Genomic DNA, 12,679 nt, shown 5'->3' on the forward strand with positions numbered 1-12,679 from the left:
TACTGCAACTTAACTTTTCATGTAGAAAGTATCCAGCATACTTTTTTTTTTCCCAAGCAAATTTCCTTGTCAAAACTACAAACGGACATTTGATCAAAGGTCAGTTCTTTCATATTCTCGTTTGATAAAGAAATTTCTATTTCATCTTCAGCGATCAGGCCAGTTTGAGAAAGTGTTACCTGACAGAGAAATCACTGATGCATTTCTTTCTGGCCCTCTTTAATTTTTTTCTGCCTCCTACCTTTTTCCTTCTTTAAATTTTCTGGGTATTTAAATATGTTTTCACTTTTTAATGAGATACTTAAAATAGCTGTGGAAGGAATCTGAGCTTTGCTTGTTAACTGAGGTCCAACTGCTGGTAGATAACACCTAGTAACTTAGGGAATAACTTTTTTTACCAGCAGTATTTCATGCTTAACTCAGAACTTGTGTATTGATATGCCTAGAAATGGCAAGTAGTTACCTAGGGCCAAATAAGGACTTTTTCCCCTAACCAATATTATTTTTTGGTTTAAAATGAGTTTAATTTTTTTAAATTAAAGTTTAGCTGATTTACAATGCTGTGTTAGTTTCGGGTATATAGCAAAGTGATTCAGTTATACACACATACTTATATATATATAATATATATACACACACACATACGTATTCTTTTCTAGAATATTTTCCAATACCAGTTATTACAAAATATTGAGTGTAAGTTCTCTGTGCTATACTGTAGGTCCTTGTTGATTATCTGTTTTATATTCAGTAGTGTGTATGTTAATCCCAAACTCGTAATTTATCCCTCCCACTCCCTTAACCTTTGATAACCATAAGTTTTCTATGTCTGTGAGTCTATTTCTGCTTTATATATAAGTTCATTTGTATCATTCTTTTTTAAGATTTCACATATAAGTGGTGGTATGATATCTGTCTGGCTTACTTCACTTGGTATGATGATCTCTAGGTCCATCCATGTTGCTGCAAACAGCATTATTTCATTCTGTTTATGCTGTCATGGGGTTGCACAGAGTCGGACACGACTGAAGCGACTTAGCAGCAGTAGAAGCATGGCTGAGTAATATCCCATTGTGTGTATATATATGGACCATATTTTCTTTTGTCATCTGGTAAATCACTGCAGATGGTGATTGCAGCCATGAAATTAAAAGATGCTTGCTCCTTGGAAGCAAAGTTATGACCAACCTAGATAGCATATTCAAAAGCAGAGACATTACTTTACCTACTAAGGTCCGTCTAGTCAAGGCTATGGTTTTTCCTGTGGTCATGTATGGATGTAAGAGTTGGACTGTGAAGAAAGCTGAGCGCTGAAGAATTGATGCTTTTGAACTGTGGTGTTGGAGAAGACTCTTGAGAGTCCCTTGGACTGCAAGGAGATCCAACCAGTCCATTCTGAAGGAGATCAGCCCTGGGATTTCTTTGGAAGGAATGATGCTAAAGCCAAAACTCCAGTACTTTGGCCACCTCATGCGAAGAGCTGACTCACTGGAAAAGACTCTGATGCTTGGAGGGATTGGGGGCAGGAGGAGAAGGGGACGACCCAGGATGAGATGGCTGGATGGCATCACTGACTCGATGGATGTGAGTCTGGGTGAACTCCAGGAGTTGGTGATGGACAGGGAGGCCTGGCGTGTTGCGATTCACGGGGTCGCAAAGAGTCGGACACGACTGAGCGACTGAACTGAACTGAACTGAATAGATATTTAGGTTACTTCCATGTCTACATATACCCCAATGTTCACTACAGCACTATTTACAATATCTGATTATTCCTTTGTTTTTATTACTGAGAAGAATAAGGAAAAGAGAAACTAAGAAATTCTTAAATTATTTCATATAAATATACTGTTAATATTCTGTAATGAGTTTTTCACACTGAAAACCCAGGTTGAGTTTAAACATTTATTATATTTTCAGTTACAGATGAGAAGGTTAACTTGAAATGCTACAAGATAGGCAAAGATTCACGTGAATCTTCAACGAGACTGCTTCAGCTAGTTATAAATGGTGTAGACACTTGAAAACTTCAGTAAGTTTTTTTAAGAAATGGAACTCCTGATTATAAACACAAAAATTTCATCTGACAAAGAAGAAATTGTCAAGTGAAAATTTGGTGATCTAAATAACACTGTACCTGTAGAATACTTCACTATTTAATAAAAAGAAAAGTGGCCACTGGAAGAAAGAGACTTTGAAAGGAAACAGACTGGGTTTGAACCAGTCCTAGCACTTTCTAGGTATTTGACCTGGCATCACTTAGTGATTTTTTTGACAGCCAACTTGCTGATCTATAAAATGGGATAATGACAGTTCCTTACTTAGGTGCACTTAATAGATGCTGCTATTTCTCCCTTCCTTTTTTACATATGGTAAGTATATATATATTTACATATATACTTATCAGTAGTATAAGTAGATAAATATATATTTATTAGTAGTAGATATATGTAATAACCAAAACACTAATAGTGTTGTGGGAAACCCAAGTAAAATATTTTTTTTCACCACCCATTAAGAAGGGGAAGATTAGTCAAGTAAACTAGCCTGCCTAGAGTCCCAGAGCTAAGAAGTGAGTCAAGCTTTTGTGTTCAGACCTTCTCTCTCCCCAAGAGCTCTTTTCTAGATTTTTCTCAATAGAAACTAGGAGCAGAAAGACTTTTAGAATTCCTGTGTATTAAGGAATCTGAAATCCTTCTCCAAAAAATAGTTCTGTCTACTTACTCCACCTCTATTGTTAAAGTTTTATCAATTTAGTTAGTACTTTGCAAAATAAGCTGTCACTAGTTCTATCCAATCCTATTCATTTAGAAAATCTGATTTGTGTTAACCAAGAGAAAGTTTACTTTCCTTTAGGTAAAGTGCAATGTCCTTATATTCTGTTCCCAGGATTTTAAAACCCTCTGCTTACTGTCTAAATGTACCACCAACTATTTTTAAAAACATATCTAAGGGGTCCTCTCTCAGTTGGAACATCCAGGGAGAATTCTTGACCCATGTGGTGAGTCTCAAGGCAATGTATTAAACAGAGGCAATAGACCCATGGCCCAAAGAACTGTTGGGGTCAAACCCTTACTTGTATCTTTCAAAGCTCAGGAATATAGGAGTGGCCATTTTTCTTTAGAGTATCCAGCTTTTTCCTCTCCCAATTTTTCCTTTACCCTTTCTCTGGTGTTTTATCATGTAGATTTATAAGGCATTCTTTCCTATGTAGATTAGAGTTTCTCCTTAGGACTGAGGAATCTGGAGAAAGCTACCTACAGTTCTGGTTTCTCTTCTACAAGCTGAGGAAGCAGGGAAAGCTGAGAAAGAGACCTCCCCTGTGCTGTGACACACATCAGCTTTAGTTTTGTGGAACAGAAAAGGAAAAAAAATTGTTGAGGATGTGAGTTGTTCAGGACAGGAGAAACCCCTAAGTGATCAGCAGTTAATAAGGTCACAGGTGGAGAGAAGGGGTAAATCCACCTCCTCTTGGATGTTCAGGGTGAAATTAATCAAGATACTGAAATAATAGGGTCAGTAGATGCTGACAGTTAATGGTCAATGGTCCTACCACGCTACTCATCTTTCTTTCGTTGGATGTCCCTGCCTCAGGTGAGCTGAGGCTCATTGTGAGTCTACGTTTTTCAAAGCTGAATGTCGTTTTCCCCGCTGCACAGCTTCCCTACAGTCACCATCTCCTGGAAGGTTAAGAACAGCATATTGGTTTGTGGAACTCAATTACGGTTTACTTTTCTAGTCCCTTTTGTTGTTGGGAGTTAGGACAAGAAGAACGTATTTGAGGCAAAGTGGTCATTGTAATTGCCTGGGACATCTGGATGTGGGTCCCTAAGTAAGGCGACATCAAAGGCAGGCATTCACAGGATTCTGTGCTGTTTTCTTTCAGATGCTGATGATCTTTCTTACTTTTAAAGGAGCAGAAGAGGGTGGCTGCACCTAGAGCTACTTGCAGGCTTCCTAGTCATGGGGCTCAGTAACCTTGTGTCAGATCAGCAACAATCTGAAAAGGAATACTTTCTGGAACCCCAAATCCTCCAGCCCACAAATATATGCAAGTGAAAACCAAGCACCATTTTATGAAAAAAATTACTGGTTGTGAATATTAGGAGTAACAGCGGCATTACTGATTAGTTCCTACACATGTGCTGTATTTGGTTATCCAATAGATTTGGTAAATATTCTAGTGAGTTTTTTTTTCAATCATTGTTTTTGAGGTAGAATCCAGATACTGACAAATCACCCATTGGAAGTGTAGAATTCATTGTTTAGCATATTCACAGAGCTTTCCAACAGTCACCATAATCAATTTTAGAATATTTTCAACACCACACATGAAAACCTGTATCCATGAGTAGTCAGTTTCCTTTTTTCCTTAATCCAAAGCCCTATGTAATTTTAAATATACTTTCTGTCACTATATAATGGGATTCCTTTCACTCCTGCTTTTTAAACCAGTGGGAAAAAATCTACACATCCCAGTGCTGAGAACTATGGACAGCCTTAGGACCAGGGACAAGCACAGAAGTCATCACTAAAGAGGGTCCTAATGGAGTAAGAGCTGAGCATCTAAGAAGAAAGACCTGGATTCAAGTCCTAGTTCTGCATGGGTTGGGGCTTCCCTGGTGCTTCAGATGGTAAAGAATTTGCCTGCAGTGCAGGAGACCTGGGGTTCAATTCCTGGTTCAGGGAAGATCCCCTGCAGAAGGGAAATGGCAACCCACTCCAGTATTCTTGCCTGAAGAATCCCATGGACAGAGGAGCCTGATGGGCTACAGTCCATGGGATTGTAAAGAGTCAGATACCACTGACCGACTAACACACACACACTGCATAGTCTAGCTGTGTGTTTGCTGAAAAGTTAACTTCTCTGAATCTATTTTCTCAACTACAAAATAGGCTTGTTTTGAGTATTAAATGAGAATGCATATAAATCATTACATGTTAATTAATATGAGTATATTTATTCTCATTATTCACAAACCTCTTTGCAGAATGGATTCAGGTTTTATAGTAACTCATCCTGCCACAGCTTAACAGTTCCACTTTATTTCTTCTAAGTGACTGGAGTTGTCACTTGACAGGTCAGTTGTGAGAATGGCTTCAGAGCAGGCGAAGAGATGGATGTATGAGCGCTGAACAAATAGGATAGCAGCAAAGGCAGACTCCTCTATCAAGAACTTGGGCAGTGGCATGAGGCAGAAGGTCTCTCCAGGATGGAGAGGATATGCAGAAGGAATCAATAAAAGGAATGAGACTGGAGATGCCGCAGAAAAGAGGGTCAAGATCCTAAAGACAAGACAAGAGTCAAGGCCACTCTGTAAACAGACATACCATATGAGTAACTGGGTAACCATTTTTAAAGTCAAAGCTAAGAAAATTAAAAACAGTAGTGTTTTATCCTGGGTTCCCCTGAAAGTGGAGCCAAAGACAAGCTTTCAAGTGCACATGATTTATTTGGGAAGGCGATCCCAGTGAACAGGGGAACAGGAGGGAAGTAGGGAGGAAGTTTCTATATGGGCTTCTATATGACTGCCTCCTCTGCAGTCAACTGGTGCTTAATTCCAAACCTTCTGAAAAAGCTCATAAAACATGTTTTAAAATTGCCTACCTAGGAGCAAAAAAAAAAAAAAAAAGAAAGAAAAGAAAAGAAAAGAAATATTTTTCTTTTGTTTCCATTTCACTAGGTCAAAGATGATCCACTAGTTGAACTTCTTTGCATTTCTGGGATGAGAAGATTTTGAGTACCAAGCAGGATGCTGAGGGTACCCCATGATGTGGCTTCTTAGAAACCCAAGGGCTGAAAGAAAAAGGTACAGGGCTGTGGCCCAGATGGAGAGCTGTGCCACTGTACATGTTAAAGCCTTCAAAGCTGGCATAGAGCTGTCACAGTAGTGGCTGGTGAGATAAGAGGAAAGGCTGAGAAGATTTTACAGTGACAGGAAGAGATGTCCCACACAGACAGTTATTACCATTCAACATTTATTATACATCAAGCACTAGGGTCTAAGCTTCTGACATTAACTCATTTGATCTTCACAACCACCTTGCATTGCAAATAAGAAAACTGAGGCACAAAAAAGGTAAGAAAGGCAGTCAAAGTCACAAAGCTAATAAGTATAAGAATTAGGAGTCGGAATCCAGCACACAAGCTCCTAACCATTACACTAAACATCCTCTGATAGAACTGGGCTGGTTGAAGGTGGGGTAGGGGGATGACTGAGTGAATGAGTGAGTAAGTGAGTGTGTGTGTGTCTTTTACATTTTTCTGGCCCTTTCCCTGCAATGGTCCATAAATGACCTCTAATGAACTTGAAGTGTAATTTATTCCTGAGAAGTCTGCCCAAGACAGTCCACTAGGAAGACCCTGTAGTTATCTCCTCCCAAGGGCACACCAAAAATTAAAGCTATTCATAGAACAACTATTTATGCAAACAATGTAAAGAGTAGCACAAAAGAATCTCCACAACTAAAGATATAAAGAAGCAGCCTCAACATGACAGGCAGGAGTGGCAGAGATGTGGTTTAGTCACACTCTGGGGCTGGTGATTCACAAACGGGAGGAATATCACAACCACAAAGGTCCTCCCCAGGGAGTGGGAGTCTTGAGTCCCACATTGGGCTCCCCAGACTGTGAGCCTGAAGACGCTGTGGGCAAGCAGACCATGTGGCCAGCCATGTGGGAACCTGGCCCTGACTACCAATGGGCCAGAAGCAACGGTGTCTGCAGGGCTGTGCAGCTGACCACGTGGGAAGTCTGCCCTGTGCATCTGTGGGCCTGCAGCAGTCACATGCCACTGGGTTGTTGTGCAAGAGGCCTGCTCTGTTCTCCAGTGGACCTGCAGCCACAGCACAAAGCAGGGCATTGCAGCCAAGAGGGCCAGCGGCCAGCCCTGCCTAGCAGCGCACACAATGGTCACTGCACAAGGGTGCACGGTCACTCAGGCACATCCCAGAGCACACAGCTCCAGTGGCCAGAGGGGACCAGGCTGCTGGTAACACAGGATATCTCCTACATAAGGCCACTTTTCCAAGATTGGGAGACACAACAGACCTACCTTATACACACAAACAAAATCAGAGAATTAGGTAAAATCAGGGAACAGATGTTCCAAATGAAGGAATAAGATAAAACCTCAGAAAAAGAACTAAATGATAGAAACATGCAATCTGTCTGGTAAAGCGTTCAACCATAAAATTTCCGGAAGACAGAGGCAGTATGGCCTTTGCCATTGGTCTTACCAATATATATTTATATTTTTGGATCTGCCTCTTTAGGAAAGGGAAATAAAAGCAAAAATAAAGAAATAGCACTACATCAAAGTAAAAGGCTCTTGCACAGTGAAGGAAGCCATCAACAAGTGTAAAGGCAGCTTACCAAATGGGAGAAGATATTTGCAAACAATATATCTGATAAGAAGTTAATATTCAAAATATGCAAAGAACTCATATAACTGAATATCAGAAAAACAACCCAATTAAAAATGGACAGAGGATCTGAACAGATTTTTTTTTAAAGAAGACAAATGGAAAAAGACAAATGAGTAGATGCTCAACATCACTAATAATCAGGGAAATGCAAATCACAACCACAGTAAGATACCACTCACACCAGTAGGAATGGTTACCATCCAAAAGACAGCAAATACCAAGTGCTGGTGAGAATATGAAGAAAAGGAAAACCTGTGCACTCTTGGTGAGACTGTAAATTGGTGCAGCCACCATAGAAAAGAGTTTGGAGGTTTCTCGAAAAAATTAAAAACAGTTCTACCATATAATCCAGTCATTTGACTTCTGAGTATTAATCCAAAGAAAACAAAAACACTAATTCAAAAGATAGTGTAACCCAATGTTCACTGCAACGTTATTTACAACAGCCAAGATATGGGAGCAACCTAAGTGCCCATCAAGAGATGAAAGGATGAGGTCCATATGTATAATGGAATATTGCTGTTGTTGTTTAGTCATTAAATCATGTACGACTCTTTTGTGACCCCATGGACTGTAGCCCGCCAGGCTTCTTTGTCCATGGCAAGTATAATGGAGTGGGTTGCCATTTCTTTATGCAGGGGGTTGTCCGGACCCAGCAATCAAACCTGCATTTCCTGCACTGGCAGGCAGATTCTTTACCACTGAGCCACTAGAGAAGCCCCATAATGATCAGAATATTACTCAGCTATTAAAAAAGAAATTTTGCCATTTTTGCCAACATGGATGGATCTACAGGATATCATCTGAGTAAAATAAGAGACAAAAAGAGAAAGACAAACATATGACCTCACTTATATGTGGAATCTAATATAACAAACAAAGCAAAATGAAAACAGACCTGAAGGTACAAAGAACAAAGAGGTGGTTGCTAACGGTGAGGGGTAGGGAGTTGGATGAAATAGGTGTAGCAGATTAAAGAGGTACAAACCTCCAATTACAAAATAAATAAGCCACAGGGATACAATAAACAGAAAAAGAAATACGTTCAATAATAATGTAGTAACTTTGTACAGGGATAGATGATTACTAGATTTATTGAGTAATTTTGTAATAATATGAAAAGTCGAATCACTATGCAGTACACCTGAAACTAACATAATATTAAATGTCAAGTATATTTTAAAGAAAAACGTACTCCTACCTAAACATTCCACTATCATACTTAATCCACCCACCTGTTCCCAAGGTAGAACAGCTGAAGGAAACCCAGTGTACTGAATCAAGGTTAGCTTGGAATCCCTTTGAGCTGCAAGGTTTCCTGCTCATTTATTCTCCATTGAATTCTATAGGAATTATTTGGCAATCATCACTAGGTCACTTCTAAAAGGTAAGAAAATGATCTTGAATTCAAAAAGTATTAAAATATACCTAGAAAAAAAATTTTTAATGGAACCATGGCTACACTTGACTATTGAGGTTTGACCTATGGCTAAATCAAATGAGATATCATGATGTAAGACAGAATTTGAAAGATTTAGTACAGAAAAAAAGTAAAATATCACAGTCTTTCTTATATTGGTTACACAATGTTTTAGATATATTGAGTTAAACAAAATACATGATGAAAACTGATTTCATCTATTTCCTTTTGTTCTTTTTAAACCTGGCTACTAGACACTTTAAAATTGCTTATGTGGCTCACATTATATGATTATTAGCTAGTGCCACCCTTGACAGTCTAAACTCTGCCATCTTCTCTAGCCTCACTGTCACTTTGCCAGTTACTACACTTTAGTCATCCTTGTTTCTCCTAAAACACCCTAACATGTTCCTACCAGAGGACCTTTGCAGTGGCTGTCTCCTCAGCCTAGAACATCCTTTACTCACATTTCCCCATGGCTTGTTTCTTAATCTCATTCTTGACTTCTTCAGAGGAATATTCCCCAACCACTTTATGGATACAGTATTTTTACCACTCTACATATCCTTACCCTGTTTTATTCCTCTTCATAGCATGTTGAACTGGCAATATATCCTCTGTGTTGTTCTATTACTGTGACTATACATGGATGGATAGATGGAATTGGTTCTTGTGTTTTCTTATAATCAACTTTTTGGATAATGCCCAATTTTAAAAAATAAATAAATTTGCTCACTTTGATCTCCTGGCCTTCACATTTCAAAGCTGCCTTAGCTACTTCCTTACTTCTTCACTTATATCCAGTTAGGGTAAAGAACTGGACCAGTAGCTCAAGGATGTTTACAAGGGTCTTTTCCCTCAGAAGGGGCGTTGACTAGCCTGGCCTTCCAGTGAAAGTAAAAGTCACTCAGTCGTGTCCAGCTCTTTGTGATCCCATGGACTGTAGTCTGCCAGGCTCCTCTGTCCATGGACTTCTCCAGGCAAGAATACTGGAGTGGGTAGCCATTTCCTTCTCCAGGGGATCTTCTCAACACAGGGATGGAAGCCAGGTCTCCTGCATTTGCAGGCAGATTCTTTACCGTCTGAGCCACCAGGGAAGCTGCCAATACCAAGGGGTTCCCATCCTCTCCCATTCACGGGTGCCAGAGTTTTCTTTCCTTCTGTGTTCTCTACCTTCAGCAACAGCAGAGGGCAGCAGAGTTCTTTGCACAGGATGCATTATGAGCAAAGACCCACAGTCTCTGGACTGTGCAGAAAAAAGCCCCCTTCAGAGAGAAGTTGCTAATTAATCCTATTATGTCTAAGATGGCACTTACAGAAATGACATATTTTCTTCCATCTCTTTTAGATGATTCAAACTTCTGAGGGAGGAGAGTCTGCATATTTGGAAGTTAGAGTATTTTTGCAACCTTGTCAAAAAAAAAAACAAAAACACAGTCTTACTTATTTTATGTTCTACAACCTCTTTATTAAATTATTTTATCTTAATTTTTATTTCCTTCTTTCCATTGTATTTAGTTTAAGAGTTTTCTGAGCTGTAGGACTAGAGTAAGTTGATATTTGGTAGATTTGCATGTATTTGGCCTACATCTCATTCCTGGACTTTCAGGAATGAAAGCTGGCTCCTTGTGGTATGTAATTCCTGAATTCATCTATACTGATTTCACTGAAAGGCACATGATTTTAATTCTAACTTTCCATATGACCCAGAAATAAAAGTCTGCATTAATCCATTACCATTACAGCATTGGAAATTCTCAATTAAAAAAAAAAAGACATATAGAATAATTAATAACTCATTTCTAGGGGTAAATTTTCCACTCGATTTCCCCAAAGTAATTTAAAAATCCAATAGGTAGTGAGGGTGCTGGTAAGGAATTGCTAAGTGTCTTGGCCCATCAGTGATTTTAGAATTAACACTGAGCTGGAAGCTTCAGTAAATCAGCAGCTTAAGGGTGTTTTACCTGTTGGATTTATATAGTTTTAAAATTTTCATTACATTTACTTAAAAAATCACAATTATTTTTTTATCTCTGTATTGCATGGACCAAAAAAAAAAAAAAAAAAGGCTTAGAAAAGACCACTTGACCCTGGCATGCTGCTCATGAAAGTCAGGAGCTGGTGACTTAGCAGCTTCCTCCACTAGCTGTACTCAGTAGGTTTCCACCTAGAAACTGTTGTTTGTTGTCTCAGTAACGGCATTTTGATTTATAACTGAATTTATTCTGAAATTACATCCTACTGTTTTGCTACCTAGTAGTTACATGGATGTCTGCTATGGTGTTCTGGTGGCTTTTATTGTGACTTACATTCTCAACAAATTCTGTTTAGGAAAAACAGGTCCAAGTGTGTAGGGCCCAGAGGAGAGAAACTTGACTTTGTTAAGTCGCAATCGTAGTTATTATACCAATAGCCACTGGAAGATTGTTGCTGTTTATGGCCACACAAATCAGTCTCAGCTGGGATTGTCTGGGCTTTGTTTGAATTTGATACTTAACTTTGAACTCCAAGTTTTGAAAATTTCCATTCAGTCTCAGGAATATAACCTTAGGAAATTGGATTCTCAAGAGATGGCAGGCGATAGTGTTGAGCATGCCTTTTAGATATAAAATAGGATTAAAGAGCTTCATCCTGTTGAAATTACTTACCACTGGAGTCTCTGAATACAAATAGACTCCTAAAAGCAGTGTAGCTTAAAGCAGCTATAGAAAGGAGAACAAGAAAGGACTTCTATTATTATACTTATGAGATACTGAGAAAGAGATGAGAATAAACTACAAGGAAAATATAAAATAGATGTGCGACAGACATTCCATTTTGAATGTATAAAGATAAGTCAGGGGCAGATTCTATTTTCACTTACAGTATCTCTATGCAATATGCATAAACCAACCAACTCTTACTCAAAAAACTAATTCTGATTTAAGAGACAGGAAAAAGATCTTTGCATCCTGAATTTGTCCTTGTAGTGAGAAAGAAGAGAGTTCTGATCACAACTTTTACTGACAGACATGAAGTCAGGACACTGAAGTATACATTTGATAAAAATACAATGAATATTTTTTGGTGCCAAATATGGTGCTAGGTATAGTGGATACAGAACGAGCAGGAAGGAGAAAGATGATCTCTGGCCTGGAGGACTTCAGTGTTTGAAGAAAGAGACAGAACAACTAATTTAATACATTTATTGAACAATCACAGTACACTATGAGAGTATGGGCAAAATGCTGCAAAAATGAGAACTAAGAGGAAACAACTTCTCGAAAACAAAGCTTACGTATGTACCTATTCAAAACAGTTTGAAAATAAATCAGCATACCAATACACAAATACAAAGGTTACGCAACTTGTTTTGTGACCTCAGATTACTTGAGTATGATTTGTTGCTGCTTAGTCACTCAGTCCCATCCGATTCTTTGCAACCCCGTGGACTGCAGCACACCCGGCTTCGCTGTGCTTCACTCTCTTCCGGAGTTTCCTCAGACTCAAGTCCATCGAGTCAATGATGCCATCCAACCATCTTGTCCTCTCTCGCCCCCTTCTCCTCCTCAACCTTTCCTACCACCAGAATCTTTTCCAGTGAGTCAGCTCTTCCCATCAGGTGGCCAAAGCAGAGGAGCTTCAGCATTGCATCTTCCAATGAATAGTCAAGGTTGATTTCCTTTAGGATTGACTGGTTTGATCTCCTTGCCGTCCAAGGGACTCTTAGTCTTCTCCAACACCACAGTTCAAAAGCATCAATTCTTCGACGCTCAGCCTTCTTTATGGTCCAACTTTCACATCCATACGCGACTACTGGAAAAACCACAGCTTTGACTATACCAACCTTTG

The sequence above is a fragment of the Oryx dammah genome, unplaced genomic scaffold (genome assembly GCF_014754425.2).
Source record: "Oryx dammah isolate SB20612 unplaced genomic scaffold, SCBI_Odam_1.1 HiC_scaffold_9, whole genome shotgun sequence".
NCBI lineage: Eukaryota > Metazoa > Chordata > Mammalia > Artiodactyla > Bovidae > Oryx > Oryx dammah.